The 22,796-nt window shown below is 37.7% G+C and overlaps 1 pseudogene; it reads left to right on the forward strand.

Moving 5' to 3' along the window:
- The first annotated feature begins 21,623 nt into the window (after nucleotides 1-21,623).
- LOC102502984 (signal peptidase complex subunit 2 pseudogene) lies at nucleotides 21,624-22,303 on the forward strand (annotated as a pseudogene).
- The last annotated feature ends 493 nt before the right edge of the window (nucleotides 22,304-22,796 follow it).

The following is a 22,796-nucleotide window of genomic DNA, read 5'->3' on the forward strand; positions in this document are numbered from 1 at the left end:
AACACTCCCAGGGTTTGTCTAGAGCCCATCTGGCCTCCAAGATTGGGAAGGGGACAGTCAGTTCCCCAGGGTATTCACTCCATACCGTCTGTCTCAGGGAGGGACTTTTCATTGTTTGCTCCCAACCTACAAGTCCTGCCAACTTCAGCATTAAAGCAGTTAGGCACAGTGATGTTTCCCAAAGGGAAAAGAAGGAAAAACTGTATCAAGAAAATCTCTCTTTTTAAACTCCTGACCTTCTTAAATGTTGTAGAGAACAAAAACTGTTGACAGTCTTAAATATCTTGAGTACAATAAGCCAAAATTAATTTTCAGAGCTAAGTCTTGGCTGTCTAACCTAAATAATTTGATCATTACCTTTTGGAAAGGCCAATATGAACAATACAGTTTCACTAGTCCACTGAGACCTAGAAAGAAATAAGTAATTGTTTTACAATAGAAGCTAGCACTGTAGACCAACACACTTCCACCCGCCATTGTAAATCTCTAGCACAACAATCATAACAATGAGAAATTGTTTCTTAATTGATATGGATTTATTACCTTTTTACTATGTACTGATATGCACCATCTCTGGCAGTCAGGAAAAATAAAACACCTCTTCAATTATTTTATTATACCACAGAGTGTGTGCACCCACCAGAAAGACAGAGAGGGAGAGAGAGAAAACAGCTCCCAATAGGGTGTGGTCATGCCCCAATCCCTTCTCCTCCATTTCTCCATCCTGTTGGGAGTTAGGGCACACACACATGCACCCAACATGTTTGTCAGGCCACCAGGACAAGGATTCGAACTACATATGGGATCTGGCTCCCTTAACCACTAGGCCACAGATCTGGCCCAACTTTCATCTTTTTTAAATAAAAAAAGTTTAAATAGTTTGCCCACAATCACAAGCTAGTGTTAAGTATGAGACTAGAAAATAATTATATTAATCCTATGTTGGTATTCTACTTTATCTTCTATGAAACGAAGTGAAAAATATTATCTATATATGAATACGTATCCTTACATCTATAAAACCTCTGTTAGAGTAGTGAATTATTTTTGTATGGGCAGTTTTCTTGTCACCTCAATGCTTTATTTGTTTTTGCTATTCTCATTAGGAGGTCTTTTTAGACTTGTTTGTTTCTCCAGGCTTATTAACACCATTTTGAAATGCTAATAAACACCCAATAAAAAGCACTTATAATAGTTGAATAAGCAAATAATTGGATTCCAAATTAAAAGCACAATCCTAGTTGATGAGCATGATGGTCACACAAGGTACATTTATTCAATGCACACTAAGCAAAACATAGCCTGAAATCACTGCTAATGGATTAAGCGTGAGTTTTGAAGTCTAGAATTTCGGAATCATTTTCCCCATTTTGATTGTTTGGTTTGGTTTTTGCTTTTTGCCATAGAACACATGCACTCACCAAAGACAAAGACTGAGAGAATGCGAGAAATCATCCCACCCAAGGGGTCATGGCCAGGGACCAGCAGTTAGCGTAATGGCTATGTTGCTGGACTCCCACGTAGTCAACCACAGTGCGAGTCCCAGCCCCAGTGGCTTAAACTCACGCCGGGCGCATGTGCGTGCGTACCCAAGATCCCAAGAGGAGAATGGAGGAGAAGGGACTGCAGCGTGGCCATCCCCCCTGGGGGGTGATTTCTCACTTTCTGTCTCTCTGTCTGTCTGGCGAGCACACTTGCCCTATAGAAAAAAAAAAAAAAAAAACCTCTCCAAAAAGAAAAAAAGGGGAGGTGGGGGGCGATGGCCAGGCCCCAGTGTCTTCTATACCATTCTCCTCTCAGGATTTTGAGCAAGCACACACACATGCCTGCTATGATTTTTCAAGCCACCAGGTCCAGGACTCAAACTGTTGTTAGACCACGTGGGAGTTCAGCACCTTAACCACCTTGCCACATGCTGGCCCCCATACTTCTATTTTTAGTTTCCCCTGCTTTCCTTTAACTGTAGTCTTTTTTATTTGTACTTTGCTGCTTTATTCCATTATTATATGAAAACTTTAAAAAACTACAAAGCCATCTGAGAACTTCCACCTTAACAATTACAGTAATTTTGTTCCATCTTCTAACATTCAAATTTCGTTCCTTCCTGTTTAAGTTGGATGACTTTTCACTTAGAGGAACTGAATGTATTCCCCTGAGTTCTTCCCCAACCATTCCCCACCATGTGTGGTCAATTAAATCCCAGCAGTATGGAGGAGTTTTCATTTAAACTACAGCACTTCCTGGGAAACAGTGGGGTTTACGTCTACATTATTGGTGCTTGATGGGTACAATTACTTCACAATAGCTCAAGCATAGAACACATCAAGTGAGATATGACCCCACCTCTATCTATTTTGGCAACAAATCGCTCTTTTAAGAAATTGCACCATTTTCATTAAAGATCCCAGTTATTGCAACTCATCATGGGATTGTCTTTACTTTCTGTAAATGCTTTTATGCAAATATGCACCTGGATTTTCAAATGGAGGCATCATTCAGAAAAACCTATATATGATTACTTCTAGCAAAATAAAATTGGAACACAAAACAGACACTTGGCAAAAAAAAATTGAGAGAGACAAATAATAAAAAGGTATTTTGGATACTTATTTTAGTGGAGATTTTGGTGGTGATGGTAGTATAAAAATATGTAAACCAGTTTTTAAAACACAATAAAATAATGGAATACTTAGTGGTTCCTTTTGGAAATTGTTCCTTAAGTGTGACCATTGAAAAAGTGTTTTCTTTTGGTTTTTAGGCTAACTAATGGTGTGTCAATTGTGTTCATCTTTTCAAATAACCAGCTTTTTATTCATGTATTTTCTATATAGTTCACTTATTTTTTATTTCATTTAATTCTACTATAATCTTTATTACTTCTTTTCTCCTGGCATTTTGTTGTTGCTGTTGTTTTTCCAATTCCCTGAGGCATGATGTTAGGTTGCCTGTTTGCCACCTTTCTATCTTTTTCTTATGCACGCTAATTGCTATGAGTTTCCCACGTAGGACTGTTTTTGCAGTATCCCATAGATGATGGAAACTCATGCACTCATTCTCATTTGTTCCCATAAATCTTTTTATTTCAGCCTTAATTTCTTTGGTAGTTGAGGAGTCCTCCAGAAATAGGTTTGGTTTTCATGTGTTTGTGTATTTTCGAGGATTTTTCCTGAAATTAATATCAAGTTTAATTCCATCGTGGTTAGAGAAGATGCTGGATATAGTTTCTGTGCCTTTGAATCTTTAAAGGTTTGATTTGCGTCCTATCATATGGCCAGTCTTTGGAAAGGTTCCATGTGGAGGTGAGAAAAAATGTCTATTTTTGTGGTTTTAGGGTGGAAAGTTCTATAAATGTCTATCAAGCCCATTGATTATTGGTGTCATTTCGCTTCTGTGTCTCTGCTTATTCTTTGTCTAGAAGATCTACCTAAAGGAGATGATGAGGTGTTGGTTGAGTTCCCCAATAATTATAGTGTTGCATAGATCTAAAGTCTTTCTTTCATGTATTTGGGTACTCCTGAGTTGGGTGCATAGATATTTATAAGCATTATGTCTTCTTGATGAACTAGCCCTTTTACTACTATAAAATGCCCTTCTTTTCCTCTGACAGTTTTTGTCTTAAAACCTCTATTGCCTGAAATCAGTATCGAAACTCCAGCCCATTTGTTATTTCCATTTACATGGAATACCTTTTTTCAGCCCTTTGCTTTTAGTCTATATATGTCTTTATCCATGAGATGTGTGTCTTGTAGGTAACAGAGAGAGAGTTTCTAGTTTTATTATCCATTCAGCCAGTCTGCGTCCCTTGATCAGAGAATTTAATCCAGTAACATTCAAGGTTATTATCTATATTTCCAGACTTGTTCTTATCATTAAGTTAACCATTTTCTTGTTTGCTTTTTGCTCTCTTTTGTCTGTCTGTCTGACTTTAGTTTTCCTCCAGAACGTGTTGAAGAGCTGGCCTGGAGTTGGTAACTTCTTTCAGGTTTTGTTTTTCTGAGAATGTTTTTATCTTTTCTTCCCATATGATGGATAATCTTGCTGGGCATAGTAATTTTGGTTGAAATTGTTTTTCATTTAACACTTTGAATATATTCCCCTATTTTTTCCTTGTCTGCATTGTTTTCAATGAGAGGTCCAATGTTAACTTGATGGGATAATTTTTGTAACTTGACAAGTTTCTCTCTTGCCAATTTTAGTATCTTATCTTTATGATTTTGGTCAATCTGGTTGTGATGTGTATTGAAGAAGATCTTCTTGAGTTGATTCTATTTGGGGTCCTTTGTAATTCTTGGGTCTGGATTTTTAAATGTCTGTAAAGTTTTGGAAAGTTTTCTTCCAGGATTTCATGGAGCAGATTACCAATGCTCTTATTTTCTTCACTTTCTGGGATACCAATTATCTGGATAGTTGGGCAATTAATGGTATCTAGTATTTCTCGTATATTGTCCTCATTCTTCATTGCTATTTTTTCAGTCTTTTTGATAATTTTTTCTAAGTCAGAGATTTTTTCTTCTATATTTGAGATTCCATCTTCTGCATGATCTAATCTGCTTTTAATACTTTCAAGAGAGGTTTTGATTTCCTGTATTGCAGCCTTCATCTGTAAAAATTCTGTTTGATTCTTTTTTATGTTGTTTCTTCTTTGAAGTCATGGAAGGACTTCTTCATCTCCTGGGGCTCATTGACTCTTTTCTCTTGCATCTTCTGAAGTTGGTTGTTTCTTTTCTCTTGCATCTCATTTAGTTTTGTCATTATAAATATTATGAATTATTTATCTTATATTTCTATGAGTTCAATAGTATTGTTTTTGGATGATGAGGAATTGATATTTTCTCTTGGTAATTAATATTATGAATTATTTATCTGATATTTCTATGAGTTCAATAGTATTGTCTGTGGATGATGAGGAATTGATATTTTCTCTTGGGGGAGAGAGATTTTCTTGATTTCTCATATTTCTTATGCCTCTGTGATGGTTTCTAGTCATCAGGTGAAATATGTTTTTTCCTAAATTCTTTGGGTTAATTCTTTGTTTTCAAAGGTGAACAAAAGGAGGTAATTGGCAATCTCTGTGGCACTCTACCTCCCTGGTGCTCACCCAGCAATCTGTACTTCTGTGTCTGTACTTGGATTATTTAAAGTCCTCCCAGTTTCTAGATAACAGGGTACCTCAGGTTGAGCTTCTGAGCTTCAACTGAGAAAGAGAGAAGGGGTCACAAGGTGTACAACATGTGTTTCCCACTTCAGGAAATGCTGAAGTCTGAGAATTCAGAGGTGTGTAGCAAGAGATGAGCCACAGTCTGTCTGCAGCTCAGTGTCCCTGTCGCTCAGTGCACCCAGGTCCATCACTGGGGCAGATGTCCTAATGATGCAGGGGCTGGGGCAAGACAGGCTTTTCCAAGTCCCAATGAACACACTTGAGAGTTCTAAGATGTATAGGGGAGGGGATGAGCCACACTCTGCAGCACCCCTCCCAGCTGCAAACAGCTCACCATGCAGCGAGGCAGTAGATCCCTATTTAAACATGACTAACTAATTATTGTTTGGTAACACATAGAGGAAGAAGGTATATAATTTAGATTGGAGAAGGATTATAAAAGTTTTATAATAAAACTCTTTTAACATTGGTAACTGTTTACTCTCAAGATTTTAGCAGTTAAGAATTGCTGACAAATTCAAATTTAAATCATGTTGAAGAAGATATCTTTCTCTACTCAAAATAAAAACTATGGGACTGGCCCAGTGCCTAGTAGTTAAGAGAGCTGGATCCCTCATGGCCAACCACAGTTTGAATCAAACATCTTATCTCACCTCAACCCCCACCCCCTGGTGATTTGAAATATGCCAGGTGCATGTGCATGTGTACCCAAAATCTCAACAGGATGGAGAAATAGAAGTGTAGGAATTGTGGCATGACCAAGCTTGATTGGAGAGTGCTTTGTCCCTCTCTTTTTCTCTCTGTCTCTGTCTCTCTGACAAGTGCACACGCTCTAAGGCTATTAAAAAATGTAACCTGTGTTTCCAACTTTGCAGTATTTTCTATATTTACATTTATTTATACTCAATTTTATTTGTTACTTTTTTACTCTCATTGTTTACTTCTTTCTGAAAAGTACTACTCATCACAATTGAGCCTCTGTGAATTACAACTGCTAAGACACAATAGCCACATTTTAGTAACACTATATGATATGCGTACACTTTTAAGAAAAATTATTTTTCCCTTAAAATCACAAAATCCTGGGCCAGCAGGTGGCATGGTGGTTAAGGCTCTAGACTCCTACATGGTCAACTGGAGTTTGAATCCCAGACCCAGAAGCTTGAAACTCATATAGAGCATGTGTGTGTGTGTGTGTGTGTGTGTGTGTGTTTGCATGCCCAAATTTCAAGAGGAGGATGGAGGACAAGGGACCATGCCATGGCTATCACCCCTGGGAGGTGATTCTCACTTTCTCTCTCTCTGTCTCTTTAATGAGTTCACATGCCCTATAATAAAAATCTCTTTTAAAAAAATCACAAAATCCCAATGAACCTTCACTGTAAAAAGTTTCAATTGGAGAAGGTCTGTTGTTCTTTGTTTAAAATGGTGAAGTATCTAAGAGTAAAGCCAAAATAAGAGGAAACATTACCTTGTTACATAATTTCTAAAAAACCAAATAACTCAGCTCAATTACAATTAAGCACACTCTTAACACACAGGTTAAAAATAATTCTTAAAAAAGGTCAAATTGGGGCTGATTTTCCCATGATGACCTTCACTCCCCTATATAATGAATAATACACAAAGGAAAGACCTTCAACACAGCTGATCTAAAAAAGATATTTCTGAAACAAATACTCACAAGGAGCTGAAAAACTCAGACTTTGTGGAAGGCCCTATTGCTCACTACAGTACAACAACATTGGCCTTCCATCTGTCCTTCAAACAGGCCTAAATGCCTCTATCCAGCCATTCACAAGCTGTTCTGTCTTCTTGAAATATTTGTCCCCTTTGTTCTCCTCCATCCCTGCTACTCCAGTCCATTCTCTTTCTTCAGGCTTGTAAATCTCCTGTCTAAAGTTCTTCTCATACCAACCAATCCAACGTAGGTCTTCTATTGGTCTCTCTCATGACATTCGTTCTTCATAGTACTTGCCATACTGTGTATATCCAATAATTTATAGAATTGAGGGTCCAGCAATTTTTAAGCCATTTATTACACATCACAAAAAGGAAGAAAAAGGGGGGAGAGTGTTGACTGAGCTGTGATATTCTCTCATTTTTTTAACTATTAAATTTCTACTTCTTTTTCTTTTTATCATTATTATTTTTATTATTATTAGGTCTCTGTCATAGGCATGTGCTCTCACCAAAGAGAGAGGTAATGAGAGGGAAAGTGAGAAATCACTCCTTGGGGGAGATGGCAACACTATAATTCCTTCTCCTCCATTCTCCTAGGATTTTGGGCATGCACGCACTTGCGCCCACTGTGATTTTCAAGCCACTTTAATTGGAGTTGGTCATGTAGGAGTCCAGCACCTTAACCAACACACCATCAATGTTTATTTTCTTTCTTTCTTTTTCATGATAAAGCACATGCACTTGCCAGAGATAGAGAAAGAGAGCAAAAGAAAGAGGGGAAATGAGAAAACACTCCCCAGGAGGGATGTCCACACTACAATCCTTTCTTCTCCATTCTCCTCTCAGGATTTTTGGCATATGCACACATGCACCCAGTATTTTTACAAGCTGTTGAGTCTGGGACTCCTGCACTGTTGGCCATGAGGGATCCAGCACATTAACCACCACACAATCAGCAGGCAAAACACTCAATTTTATCCTGATGCCACTGATAATAAAATATAGAGAGAAAATGTATGTTTAGAATAAATAGAATTTTGTATATGGATCTGTGTCCCCCACTGGTCAAAGATTACACATGATGGCAAGAATGATGTGTGTATCATTCCCTCTGTGGACTTGGCAACTAGCATAATGTCCAGCATGTGGAACATATTTATTGAATAAATAAACAAATGGGTGGCCAGGGGGCCATAGTGATATTTCATGGTTAAATGAAATGCTACATGAGAAAGTCTGATTCTCATCCAGTTTTTGTACTCAGAAAAGTGACTTTAATTCATTATTATAAAAGAGAAGAAGTAGAAAGATTTTTGCCACTACCTTTCTCATCATGCAATTTTCTCTTAAAACATGTGCTTGGGACCAGCAGATGGCATAATGATTATGTCACTGGACTCCCACATGGCTGACCATGGTTCGAGTCATGGACCCAGTAGCTTGAAATTCACACCAGGCACGTGTGAGTGTATGCCCAGAATCTCAGGAGAAAATGGAAGAGAGGGGATTGCAGAGTGCCCACCCCCACTGAGGGGTTAATTTCTCACTTTCTATCTCTCTATCTCTGTCTCTCCAGCAAGCGCACGAACTCTATAGCAAAAATCTCTATTAGAAAAAGAAAGTGCTTAACTTCTGTTAATGTTTACTTGTTGTATAGTTCAACTAATTTTGTAATCTTATAGATTCTGACCATTGAAAGAGATCAGAGGTTGTATATTTCAGCCCTAGTGAAAAACCACAAACTGCCTCATCTGTACAAAGGAAAGCTTAAGCTGGTCATCTCTAAGTCTGTTTTAACTATTATACTCTCTGATTAGGTGGTGCAGAAGTTGATATCTTACAGAACCTAGATATATTATTCCACATTGTCTGCATTATATTTTAAAAAGAAGAAAGAGGTGGAAAAGGTTGTTCTGTCAGCTAATATTTAAATGTACACTGACCTGTGAAACTATTTTCATAGAACTGATACATTTTCTTACTTTAATATGTTTTACCTATGAAGTTAAAGCCCCTGGTACTATTCTGGCTCCAATAGAAGTCTTCATGGAAACCCAAAAGAAGTAGAAATTCCTAGTTAGCTTACAACATTATTGCTTTTTGAAGCAAAATGCTCTTGGTGGAAATCTAGCTTTCCCTGAAACTACCATTCGTGTCTTCTAGCCTTCACTACCATGTAGAGCTGAAAATATATATTAGTAAGAGATTAAGTAAGTCATAGTAACAGTAGAAGGTGTGTGTTTTGGCATTTTCCTTGATGATGTATTAATCACTTTGTGGCAGTATGCCTCTCTTTCTCTTTATTTTCAGTCTATAAACTATGACCTCAGCTGATTTGAGACAGTACCAGAGGTAATATCTTGCTAACATAATGAGTATGGCACCAAGGAAGCTTCCTAAAAAAGTTATCAGGCTACTGGACTGGTTCAAGTTATGCTAACTTAAGCATAGAATTATTTTAAGCTTTTCTAATATTCTTAGTTAAAAGGAAAGATAAGTGCAGCAATACAAATGTTTTTGCACTATTGCTCTTTTGCTAGGTGTGAGACAGTGCTTTGCCCTGTTAAATCAAAGCAAATAATGTTATCAAGTCATTTCCAGATTTATAGCTTGATCCAGAAGGTTGATGCTGAGAAGTCTCCAGAATTGGATCAAATTTTCAATTCAAATGAATACAGCAACTATGCATCCTATGCCTCATACATCTCCAAATTTAACTAGAAACCTGTTCCCGTCTTCCAGATGGCTAGTAGAGGGGCAGAATTAGCAAGAAAACCCAAAGAGACACAGTTCCTCTGTATTTAATATGTCTCCTAACCCTGGTTAGCTTTTACTGAATTTAGTATTAATAAACAGAAATCACTCAGGAAAGCAATGTTTTAAGTATGTGGAAGGTGTTAACCTCTTAGGAATTTCTCTTTATAAATTTATTAAACTAGAAGGTTTTGTTCCCTTCAAATCTAAAAGATTAGATGGGCAAATCAACAACAAAAGTCATTTGTCCAGAAGATATCTGGTATCATCACCTTGCCGTTATAGTATGTATCTTTTAGAGGATGGCTTAAGTCACTTCACATCAGAGACTTAACTCAGGTCTTTGACATTTTATAGATGGCAATTCACCCTTCATCATACCTTCACCTCATCATATCTTTGTGACATAGAAAATCAAAGCTTCAAAACAGGTGGAAAAAAATTGTCTTTTGAAAAAATTGTATTTTACTTTATTCATGTTAAAAACACATCAGAATTCCCTCTATAGCGCATATGACCTTTCTGGTTTTATTTTGCTTCATTTCTGATCTTTCTTCCTAATCTTTTTAATATTTCTAGTTGATCTTTTTTATCTCATACTCTTGATTGCCCTCAGAACACTATGCCTCATTGACATGGCAAGTGATTAAAAAAAGAAAGAAAAAAGTGTGTGTTGGAACTGAACAAAGGGTAAAAAATGACATCACTTGTTTACAAGCATATGGAGCAACTGGAATGCTCATACACCTGGTTGTCATGCAAGTTGGAACAAATACCTTAAAAAACTAACTGTATTTATTAAAGCTGAACATATACATACTCTATAACTCAGAATTCTACTCACAGGCAAACACTTACCAGACATGCATACATGTATGAACCAAAAGACTATAAAATAATGTTCATTGCAGCATTATTCATAATAGCCCAAAATTGGAACTATCCCTGGTTTTGTCCATCAAAAGTAGAATGAACAGGGACAAGCAGATGGCATAATGGATACATTGCTGGACTACCACATAGTCAACTGAGTTTCAAGTCCTGAACCTAGCAGCTTAAAACTCATGCTGGGTACATGTGCGTGCGTGCCCAAAATCCCGAGAGTAGAATGTAGGAGAAAGGATTGCAGCGTGGCCATCTGGTGATTTCTCTCTGTCTCTCCGTCTCTCTGGTGAGCACACACGCCCTACAGCAAAAATCTCTCTCAAAAAAAAAAAAAGCAAAACTGAATAAATAAAAAAATTATACAGCAGAATACTATATAAAAGTTAAACAAGGGAAATTACTGCTGCATATAACATGAATGTACTTTACAACTGAAATACTGAATGAAAGAAACCATTTTTTAAAAGTACTATAAAGAGAGAAATTTCAAAAACTGTCCAAACTAGTCTCCAGTGATTTAAAAACAGTAAAAATTAACTCTCAGGGAGAACTTAATAACTAAGGCAGGATACAAAGGAGGTTTCTAATTTATTGCTAATGTGTTATATCTTAACATAGATGTTAATTACCTAGGTGTGGTCATTGCCTGAAATTCATAGAACTTAAGATATGTACATAGTAATGTATGTTTACTCATCAAAATTCTGTAGAAAAAGAGAATAAAAGGAGATACACATGCACATAAATCACATAGGATACACACACACATGTATATAATAAGATATCCCATGAGGACTGACTCAAGAGAGTAGACAAGATGTCCTACAATCTACCATCTGCTACCTAAAGAACGAAGAAAGCCTATGGTGTGTGGAGTCGGGTGAGGTGCTGATGTTAAGTCCCAGAGGCCAAAGGCCTGAAGATCAGGAGTTCCAATGTCTGCAGGCAGGAAAACAAAATGGGTGTTCCAGCTCCAAAAGAGAGTAGATTTACCCTTTCTCTGCTTTTTTGGTTCTAATCAGGCACTCAGCAAATTTCAAGGTGGCCACTTGAATTGGTGAAGGTTGACTGCTTTGTTATGTTCATCAATTTGAGTGCTGGAAACACTCTGAAAGACACACTCAGAAATACGTTCTACCAAATTCATGGGTATCGCTTAGCCTAGTCAAGTTGACACATGCATGAATCATTCACAGTCTGTAAACTATATCTTTTCTTTAAAGCCATATTAGCACTTTAATAGGTTTTATTTCTCTCCTGAATTACTCCTAAATTCTTCCTACACTGCACAGCTTAGAATTCAGGCCAGTGGCATGGTGGTTAAGGCAGCTGGATACCACATGGTTGATGGCATGGTTTGAGTCCTTGACCAAGTGACCTGAAAAACATGCTGGGTGTATGTCATGCATGCTCAAAATCCCAAGAGGAGAATGGAGGAAAAGGGATTGCAGAACGGCCATCCTGCTGGGAGGATTTCTCATTTTCCCTCTCTGTCTCTCTGGTGTATGCATTGTAAAGCAAATAAAATAAAAACTAATTCAAGCCATTCCATGACCTATTGGTTAAGGAAGTGGGATCCCACATGGCCAGCTGTTTAATTCAAGTACCAGCACCAGCTGCTTGAAAAATATACCAAGTGCATGTGTATGTGTGTGCCCGAGGTCAAGACAGAGTAAATAAATGGAGAAGAAAGGATTTCAGGATAACCACACATCATTGGGTGTTCTTTCTACCTCTCTCTGTCCTTATTCCTCTTTTTCTGTGTTTCTGTGTTCTCTGGAAAATTTTTAAAATTTTTTAAAAATTATACCTATCATTTGAATTATCTGGTTAGCATTAAATCTTACTGACACAAATTACCACATAATATGTAGATTTCACAATTTAAACTTAGAAAAGTGTTTGGTGCTTACAAGGAAGACCTATACATGGTAATGAACTAGTAATTTTAAAATGGGAGGTAGAATAAGTAATCATAATAACTCCACTATATTCAATAAGTATTGGGTGGAGGGGCAATATTTATACATCCAGACTGTTTCTGACTGTCTTCTGACTTAAAGTAATTGGCCAAAGCTTCTTGAATTATATATCTCTGAAAAAGGTTGAAAGGATAATGGTTGATATGTAAAAGTTAGGGTAGCAATATGTTGATTTTGAACATTTATTAACTCCAGATCCTGCAGTAAGCCACATTTATTCAGCCTCTGCATTATACCAGCATTATACTGTTCCACAGGAATATTAACTTATCCCTGTATCATGTTCAACCTTTTCCAACAAAACTGTACTTGACTTAGGCTAGATTTAGTGTCCAGATCCTGGTCTGACAAAAAGTTATTTTTTCACAACAACAACAAAAAAAAACATAAAAATAATAAGCATGAAATATAATATTGTGTACAAGTAAAATTAAATTGTAACTGATTTTTATGGCTGCTGAATTACTTTAGTTTTATTCAGAGATGAATGTCAGTCTGAGATTGGATTGATGCAGACCACTTCGATTTATATAAAGAGCACAGGGTGACACAATTGGCCTGCCAGCACAAACTATATACTCTTGATTAATAATTCTCGAGAGACTTTACTGTTAATGATGCATGAGAAATTTTAATTCTGGAATGAATTTTTTTTTTTTTTGGAGAGATTTTCACTGTAGGGCGCATGCGCTCGCCAGACAGACAGAGAGAGACATAGAGACAGAGAGCGAGAAATCACCCCCCAGGGGGGATGGTCACGCCGCAATCCCTTCTCCTCCATTCTCCTCTCGGGATCTTGGGCACGCATGCACACGCGCCCGGCATGAGTTTTAAGCCACCGGGTCCGGGACACGAACCGCGGTCGACTACATGGGAGTCCAGAGACATAGCCATTACGCTAACTGCTGGTTCCCTGGAATGAATCTTTTCATACTACCGTCACCTCTCCTGTAATCTAAGGCATATAGTACAAACTAATGTTAGTATTAACCTAAAAATGTTTTTTCAAAAGAAAATTTGCTAAAAAATATATTACATATTTATTAAATACATACTTACATACAATATATCCAAAGCCGAATGGAATTGACTTTTTAAATTATTACAAACTGACTATATCTTTATCACTCCTAGAAGTCACCAAACTCAGATAATCAAAACAACCGAGATTACTTTGATAATAAGAAGTTGTCCTTATCTCAGTATCTTCTGGGTTTAAATTATTAGTTGCAATTCTAAACTGTAAAATAAAAACAATCTTATACATATGATTCCAATATCTCCTGACAAATATATTTTATTCTTGGGACCAAATATGAGAAGTCTTCAAAAATTTTATGGAAAATCCATATTTCCATAAAATTTTTTTTCCATTTTATGGAGAATATTATGACAAAGCTGCGCATCAATTTCACTTTTATTATTTGCACCAAAATAAACTTGTGTTTTAATTCCCTTTCTCTGTGAATTTTTTGAAGTCCTTTTATGTGTTACCCTTATATAATATTCAGACTATAAATTAACCCCCTTTGAGTTATGTTCTCCTTTCTTTTTTTCCATTCTCAATTTCCTAGTTTGCCTTCTTTGTACCTATGTTAAATGTCACATACTATCGCTGGTATCTATGTAAACCCTCTTACGTTCTTTTTCATAAAGGGCAGTTGTGCCAATCGTGACACTCTGAGAAGCAGACACCAAGATGTGGTTAGACTTGCAAGAGATTTTTCAAAAGAAATACCAGTGAAGGATGCAGAGGAAGGAGAAGAAGGAGCCAACAAGAGGCCCCAGTACAAGATGCAGGTGTGACAGCTAACAAAGAGGGAGAAAAGGAAGGAGAATTGCACAAAAGCACCTCTGCCTGCAGGACAGTTCTGTGAACATTTCAGTCGAACAAGGAGTTACTGAGCCAAAATCAGTAGTTAGAAAAGCCCCTAGCCCGACGACATGCGGTTATTAGCTGTGGGAGCCATGAAACGTGTGGCCATTTTGGTAGGTTCTAAGGAGGGGTGGCTAAGGCTGTCAGTTAGTTACAGTCCCTGCAGCAGTTTCTCTTGAAGGGACATCAGGGACAAATGTCCATGGCTATCATGCCAGTATACAAATAAATAAACAAGAAAGTCGTGGGGCCAACAGGTGACATGGTGGTTAAGGGTGCTGCTGGACCCCACGTGGCTGACTGTGGTTCAAGTCCGGAACCTGCAGGCTTGCTTGCTCTCTCCTTCCCCTATCCCTCATGTATCTCTTTCTGGAAATATTAAAATAATAATAATAAATAAAGTTAAATAAAATCATTCATTAAAAAAGAAAGAAAGTTGTTACAGACTGAATGGTTTTGTCTCCCTAAAACTCCAATGTTGAAACTCTCATCCCCCATGTGATGGCATTTAGAGATAATGTGGGATAGATGAAAGATAATTCAGGAGAAAATTAAATGCATCTTCATCATTTCAGAACTATCATAGTAATTCTATCCAAATGAATATTTATTAAAACATTTCTAATGATTTTCTTGCTGTCATACATTAGAATCACATACCAAGATTTATAGCAGCCTAAACGTGTCAGTGCACCCCCTTCATATTAGACAAAAATTGTAGGCTTGTACCTTTTGACACCTAGAATATTGGATTTGCTGCAACATGTAATTGTGCTATTACCACTGTGTTATTTTTTATTGTGCCACACAGCAAGATAAAAAGGAAGGAATCTCGGAGTTTGCTTTTCCTTCTGTTTCCATGGACACAGGTTTATCATTTTATATGAAAGTCAAAATCTGTCACTCTCATTAAGTCTGTTCTTAGAGCTACTTTGCTAACAGCTTAGACTAATGCAGTAAAACAATTAGGAACCAGCAAAGAAAAACACAAACCGAAGGGAAATGAGCCCCTTTTTAAAGATGTGAACAACTTAGACGTGGTTGTGGCGTTAGCTGGTGGCTTGGGAAGAGGGTGACTAGAAGGGAATAAAGTCTTTAATGAACAGGGCGTTTTGGAGCATTGGATGGGATCTCGGCACTCAATGTGGATATAGTTTGCGTATAAACCAGAAACAATAGAATCAACATTCCTTTTAAATATATCCTAATGACTAGCACTATATCCACCTCCTGCTTTATCTCACACAACCATGGGTATACATCAGCTTGACAGTCTTGAGAATCTTGCCTTGAAAACATTTACCAGTTCAAAAATATTCATAATTCTCTTCAGTCTAATTGATTATGGCCTAGTGACTTTTTCATAGGCCATGGGTCTGTGAAGTCACATCATATGTTCTTTTCTCATAGGATGTATTAAGGTCTGGCTGTATGAAGGACCCTGGCAGATTAATACTGATATAAAGAATCTGAGGGAACTACTTTGAAGTAATAGTATATTCAAAAATATAACTTTAGAGGGACCAGCAGTTAGCGTAATGGCTATGTCGCTGGACTCCCATGTAGTCTACTGCGGTTTGCGTCCCGGACCCGGTGGCTTAAAACTCACGCCAGGCACATGTGCATGCGTGCCCAAAATCCTGAGAGGAGAATGGAGGAGAAGGGATTGCAGCGTGGCCATGCCTCATGGGGGGTGATTTCTCACTTTCTGTCTCTCTGTCTCTCTCTGTCTGTCTGGCAAGCGCATGCACCCTATAGCAAAAACCTCTCTCAAAAAAATAAATAAATAAATAACTTTAGAAAAGCAAAATTGGGAATGTATTATTAAATCATAAAGAGTTCTTAATTTTTTAAAAAATTTTGCTAGAGGGCACATATGCTCACTAAAGAGGGCCAGAGAAAGAGAGAGAAAGTGAGAAAGCCCTCATGGGTATGGTCATGCCGTAATCCTTTCTTTTCCATTTCTCCCTCCTTTCAAGATTTTGGGCAGGCATACACATGTGCCCCTTGTGTCTCAAGCCACTGGGTTAGGGACTTGAGCTACAGGGTCAGCCATATGTGAGTCAGTCACTTTAACTACCAGGTCATAGGTTGGCCACAAGTCCTTCATTTTTCTAGAAGGGTTTATTTAACTAATAACTATTCAGGTATACTGAATTTTTTTTACAGTTTTTCATTTTAACTGTATTCACTTTTTTAAATTTTACCAGAGAGGGACAGAGTGAGAGAGAGAGAGGGGAAGTGAGAAAGCAAGTCACCAGGTCCAGGACCCGAACTGTGGTCAGCCATGTGGGAGTTCAAATTAAGATCACCATGCCACCTGCCAGCTCCACTGAAATTTAAATGATTGAATTTATAGATTTAGTCCCATAGCCTAGTGGCTAAGGTGAGTCAGATCCCACATGGCCAACTACAGTACAAATTCAAACCTGGACAGCTTGAAAAGAATTCCAGACACATATGTGTATACCTCTCAAATCCTGTCAGGGTAAAGAAATAGAGAAGGGATTGAAACATAACCATGGCTACTGGGGCATGCTTTCTCCCTCTCCCTCTCTCTGTTATTCTGTCTCTCTCTGGAAAATGCATATACCCTCTAAAAAAATTTTTTAAATAAAAGATTGAATGTATGTACTAACCATGTCCCTAAAATGTTTGGTGCAGAATTGAGCCATGTTGAACATTATGGTCTCCTGCACACAAACTTCATATCTGATTCAGTCAGGTCAATCCAGGATAGTCTCCTTCTCTGAGTAACTCAGAGTCAGCTAACATGGGACCTCTATTACATTTGCAAAATCCCCTCATCTTTGCTATGTAGCCTAACTTAATCACAAGACTACAATCCATTATACTCACAGTTCTGACCACAGAAAAGACTGCAGTCTATACAAGATGTGTATACCCAGCGACAAGAACCTTGGGGGCCATCTTAGAATTCTGCCTACCACAGGTGAAGACACCATCTTTGCTTGATAGATAGGGGTAATTTTTATTACAATATTTAAATCATGACTGGATTTAATTATTAATCCAAATACTATGCCAGATGAGCATCATTACACATTTTTAGCTAGATTTAGGAGCCTCCATACATACAGACTTTAATTAAAGGTAGCCATGGTAACTGTACATTTAATTATAGCCTTAGTGCCAGCATTTTTCTCCTCTGAGTATCATCCAGTCCTGCTTATGTGTATGTACGGTATTGGGAAGTGAGGATTAGGGGATGCATTTCGCCCTACTTAAGTAGAAATTTTGCTACCAAAATTAATCAAAACGATATTATCACCTGCTTGATAGAAGAAAAATGCTAGTCAGATAGTAATCTTGATTTAAAATCACTCCAATATTCTTTCTGCAGAGAGTATGAATGATCTCACTCTATATGAATATAGAGAATGCAAATATATATATATATATATATATATATATATACATATGTGTATGTGTATACATACATACACACACACATGTACACATCATAGGGATCTTTAAAAGCTTCATGGAAAACACATATTATGAGAAAACTATGCATGGATTTCAAAAAAATTTGGCACCAAAATAAATATGCTTTAATTACATTTCTTCTACAAAATTGTTGAAGTCCTCTTGTGTGTGTGTGTGTGTGTGTGTGTGTGTGTGTGTGTGTGTGCGTGCTTGTGTGTGTACATATTCTAGACAACTTTGAAAACTATTTGAGGATTGATCTTGTTTTAAATTACACATTTAACACCACTTAGGCCAGATTCTTCATGGGGAATTAAATTCTAAAAAATTTTCTCTAATATTTTGCTGAGCCACACATTTAAATTCTCTATTAAAATAATCAATATATTTTGCCCCACTTTTCAAATATTATGTTTGAGAGCTCATCAGGTATTATTTTCAGGACTTACTGTGTGACTCGCACTGTTCCAGGATCTGAAAAATAGATCCCTATTCGCTCGCTCTCTCTCTCTCCCCTCTCATTAATAAAGCAGACAGCACATGTACTTAAGAGAGAGACATGGAAAAACAAAGAAGGAGAAAGCACCCCCCAATGGGGCATGGTCATGGCACAATCCATTCTTTTCCATTTCTCCATCCCATTAAGATTCTGGGCATGTACGCACATGTACCCTGCATGCTTTTCAAGCCAGTGGGGCCAGGGTTTGAATTGCTCAGGTGGCAGTATAAGATCCAGTTCCCTCAACCACTAGGCCATGGCACCAGTCCAGTAGATCCCTGGTACCAGAGGAGAGAGTACAAGGAAGTAAACAAATAAATAGGATAATTTCAGATAATGATACATGCCCTTAAAAAAATGAAACAACATTATGTAATGGAATTGAACAGAAGAGCAGAGATCAGGGGAGGTTAATGTAGACCATTCGTGGGGTAAATTTTCATTGAGGAGTTTAAGCTGTAAGCTGAATAACAAAAATAAGACCAGATAAGAGGAAAGCTGGGGACAAGAACTTCCAAGCAAAAAAGATCAACAAGTGTAAAAACATAGTAGGAATTAATCTCAGTGTTCAAGGAATACAGAGAAAGCCAGACAGTGCTAGAGTCCAGTGACGTAGAGAAGAGGGAGGGTAGTGGTCAGGTCATATAGGTTATGTGGGTTTTTGGACATCATGCGATGATTATTTGTTTCTAGATGTAATTGGCAGCATTATAGAGCTGATTTGAATTGCATTGTTTTAAAATTACTATGGCTGATGCATTGGGAATGATATTTGATAAAGCCTCATCCATATTCATTGATTATAACTGAAGACAAGAATATATTAGTCGTCCTAGGGAAGCAATCAGTCCATTATTCTCACTATTTAGTATTTATTTTTAATGTGTCTTTCAATTAATATGATATCCTTCTATTTGGCATAAAGCTTGACTATAGTTATATCTGAATAAAAAAAACTTTAAAAAATCACTAGATAAATATTTTTTCTCTGTTGTCTGTTATTTTTTTAAAATCCGAAGGAAATATGAAGTCCAAGCTTGTATTCATTGCATATTTGTTTTAGGTAGGTGATCACGATGGTTAGGAGAATGTATTTTAGAACCAAGCCCCCAAACTGAAACCTGCCTCCACCACTAACTGTAAGTGGCCCACGTGGAAAATGTGAAGATAATATTATTACTTCATAGGCCTTTTGGAAAGCTAAATATATTAATTGACATAATTAGATTAGACCAATATCTGGCACAAAATAAACACTATATGGTACAGCAATAATTATTATCTGTTTTATATCCGATGTTACTGTAAAAAACACATAGACGTATTGTTTTTAAGTTCCCGCCATCAAAGACTTTGTAATTTATTGAGGGTGTGGGAGTGGGGGGAGTTGCTACAAAAGTGAAAAATGCTTGTTTTATGAGGAAATGTTCAACATACTACTAAGAGAAAAAGAAGGGGAAAAGGAAACCACACTACAAAACAAAAAATAAAATCCCAAATATATTTTTTTCAAACTAGACATGAATCCTACAATTCTAGAAAGTACCAGGAACTATTCCTGGGTAGTGAGTTTAAGAAGCATGGCGGGGGGGGGAGGGCGGACAGGGGAGGGCAGTGGTGTGGTGGTGCATGGTACTGCAATGCTCTATGGAGGCTCACCATAGTGCAAGGTTCTGGCTCACACCCAGAGGTGATCCAGGACAGGACTGGCTGAAGCTGGGAGGTGGATCACGGTGGGAGGGCCCTGCGGGGTTGCCTCTCTCTCTCTCTCTCTCTCTCTCTCTCTCTCTCTCTCTCTCTCTCTCTCTCTCTCTCTCTCTCTCTCTCTCTCTCTCTCTCTCTCTCTCTCACACACACACACACACACACACACGAGAAAAAGAATTAAAGAAGCATTAATGGATTGTAAACAAAATTAGAAAGAGAGGCAGTAGGTGTAGTGGAATTTCAAGGCTTTGTGATTTTACAGAAGCAGGTAGCTATATTAGTTAAAACTTTTCTCTATGCAACCCTGAGAGAGTTTTTGTTCTTATTGGTTTTTCTTTTTAACTCTTTATTACTTCATCTATAAAATGGAAGCATGTGGAACACAGAGTAGATGTGTTGCACATTATGGTTATTTCTGAAAGATAAACCAAGGTTCTCACAGTATCCACTTATAGTATTCATCCATCGCCAGTTTCACGCACTACCCCCTTAAGCCCTATCTGTGCTACTGACTACTCAGTATGATCAGTGCTAGAATGTGATCGCATTGGTCTCAGATATTTTTAAAGACTCAGTGATGTTCAAAACAGTGGAAACGTATTGCTTCTTCACCTATTAGGCCAGAATTCATGTTGATTTTGCTATGCTTGGTGCTGGGTGAGAGATGTGGTAGATATTTTGTCACAAAGTAGTAGATATTTTGTCACAATTAATATTCCTCTCCTACTAATTAATTTATTCATTCATTTAAAAACGATTCATGAATTGTGCTCACTGAGCTAGCAATGAGTATGAAATTAGTTTATTCCCAGTCCATTTCTTCTAGTCTCTTACAGAAACAGTGGTTCTGCTTGTGATTTCAAAAGGAGACCTAGAATTATATTTACCTTTGACTATAAATAGCACTGGAATAAGCACAAGTCAAATAAGTTCCCACCGATCAAATCCCAGCAGCTCCTATGTGACATTTCAATCCTTTCATGCTGTTTTTGAGCTATTTGAGTTGAGGTATTTGGGGTTTGCTTATTTTAAAAATCAAGATCAGACACTGTCTCATAGTTTGTCATAGTCTCAAACAACACTGAAAGTTAAAGAAAAGGTTTAATTTAATAAATAGGCAATGCCAGACAACTAAAACTTGAATGAAATAATAAGAGATATAGAGTCTATTTTTCTTCACAGCAGTTTGTCAAACAATATCTACTTCTGAAACCCATACGAAATAGAAAGATTCAAGAAATACTTCTCTTTTGAATATCTCACCACCTATGTATAAAGGTATCCTTCGCAGAGTTGTAATAGCAAAAAGTTTAGTACAATCTAAATATGTAACAATAGAAGACTCAACTACTGTATTTGAATAAAATGGAGTACTAGTCAGTCACTGAAAATATTGTAGATCAATATTTATGACATAGAAAGTAATATAAGATAAATTGCTATATAGAAGTCATATTATTGGGCTGGCCCCATAGCCTACTGGTAAGGGATCTGGATTCCATCCACATGGCTTAATGCAGTTCAAATTCCTGCCCTGGCAACTTGAAAAACACACAAAGTGTGATATACACACCTTAGTAAGAGGCTCTCAAGAACCTAATGTCTTAGGGAGACTCAGAGGCAGAGAAGATGGCGGTGACAGTTGCACAGGGCAGGAGGAGTGGCAGTGGCCATGGCAGTAGCAGAGCTGGTGGCAGCCCCAGCTGCAGGGCTAGCAGTAACTGCAGTGGCTTGTTGGATAAGTGGAAGATTGATGATAAGCCTGTAAAAATCGACAAGTGGGATGGATCAGCTGTCAAAAATTCTTTGGATGATTCAGCTAAAAAGGTAGTTCTGGAAAAGTACAAGTATGTGGAGAATTTTGGACTAATTGACGGTTGCTTTACCATCTGTACAATCTCCTGTTTCTTCGCAATAGTGGCTTTGATTGGGAGTATATGCTCCCCTTTCCAGAGTCCAAGCCTGTTTTGGCTTTATGCGTCATATCCTATTTTGTGAGGATGGGAATTCTGGCCATTTATGCCTCATATAAGGAGAAGAGCATCTTTCTTATGGCCCACAGGAAAGATCTCACAGGGATGGAAACCGATGATATTTGGCAGCTGTCCTCCAGTCTCAAAAGGTTTGATGACAAATACACCCTAAAGCTGATCTTCATCAGCGCGAGAACAAAGCAGCAATGGAAAGCCGAGTTCACCAAGTCCATCATGAAGTTTTTTGACCACAGCAGAACATTGGTCATGGATGCTTCTGAGCCCAAAATATCCAGGCTCCATGACAGTCTCGCCACAGAAAGAAAAATAAAATAGCCGATTCTGAACACAGCCCACTTTCTGCTGGGTCATGCTGAATTGCTGGGTTGGGGGAAGATGAGGGGAGAAGCAGAACTTTTAAAAGTAAAAACTGTTTAAAATGAAAAATAAAGAACCTAATGTTTTAGACAGTAAAACCCTCTACCTTATGTCTACTCTCCCACTCCCAAATAAAAATTAAGAGAGAACTAGTTCTTTGCCAAATTCATTCACCAGATTCTGTCCTTGTCCAAAAACGCCTTTCTTTGTGTTGACTATTACCAAATGAAGTCAATGATTCCCCACAGTAGCACACTGTTTGCCAATATCCTGATCCCCTCCCTTTAGTGTCTCTCCCTGAGAAAAGAACGCATGTCACCGGATGTCAAACTCAGAAGTGGCCACATGATGTACCTCAGCTTAGGAAATGTGGGCAGAACTGGTGTATGTCACTTCCACAGAAGCTTTTCGAGCCAGTGAGTGATTTTCTGTATGATATGGTTTGAATGTC

This window comes from Tupaia chinensis, unplaced genomic scaffold (assembly GCF_000334495.1).
Source record: "Tupaia chinensis unplaced genomic scaffold, TupChi_1.0 Scaffold000423_1, whole genome shotgun sequence".
Classification (NCBI taxonomy): Eukaryota; Metazoa; Chordata; class Mammalia; order Scandentia; family Tupaiidae; genus Tupaia; species Tupaia belangeri.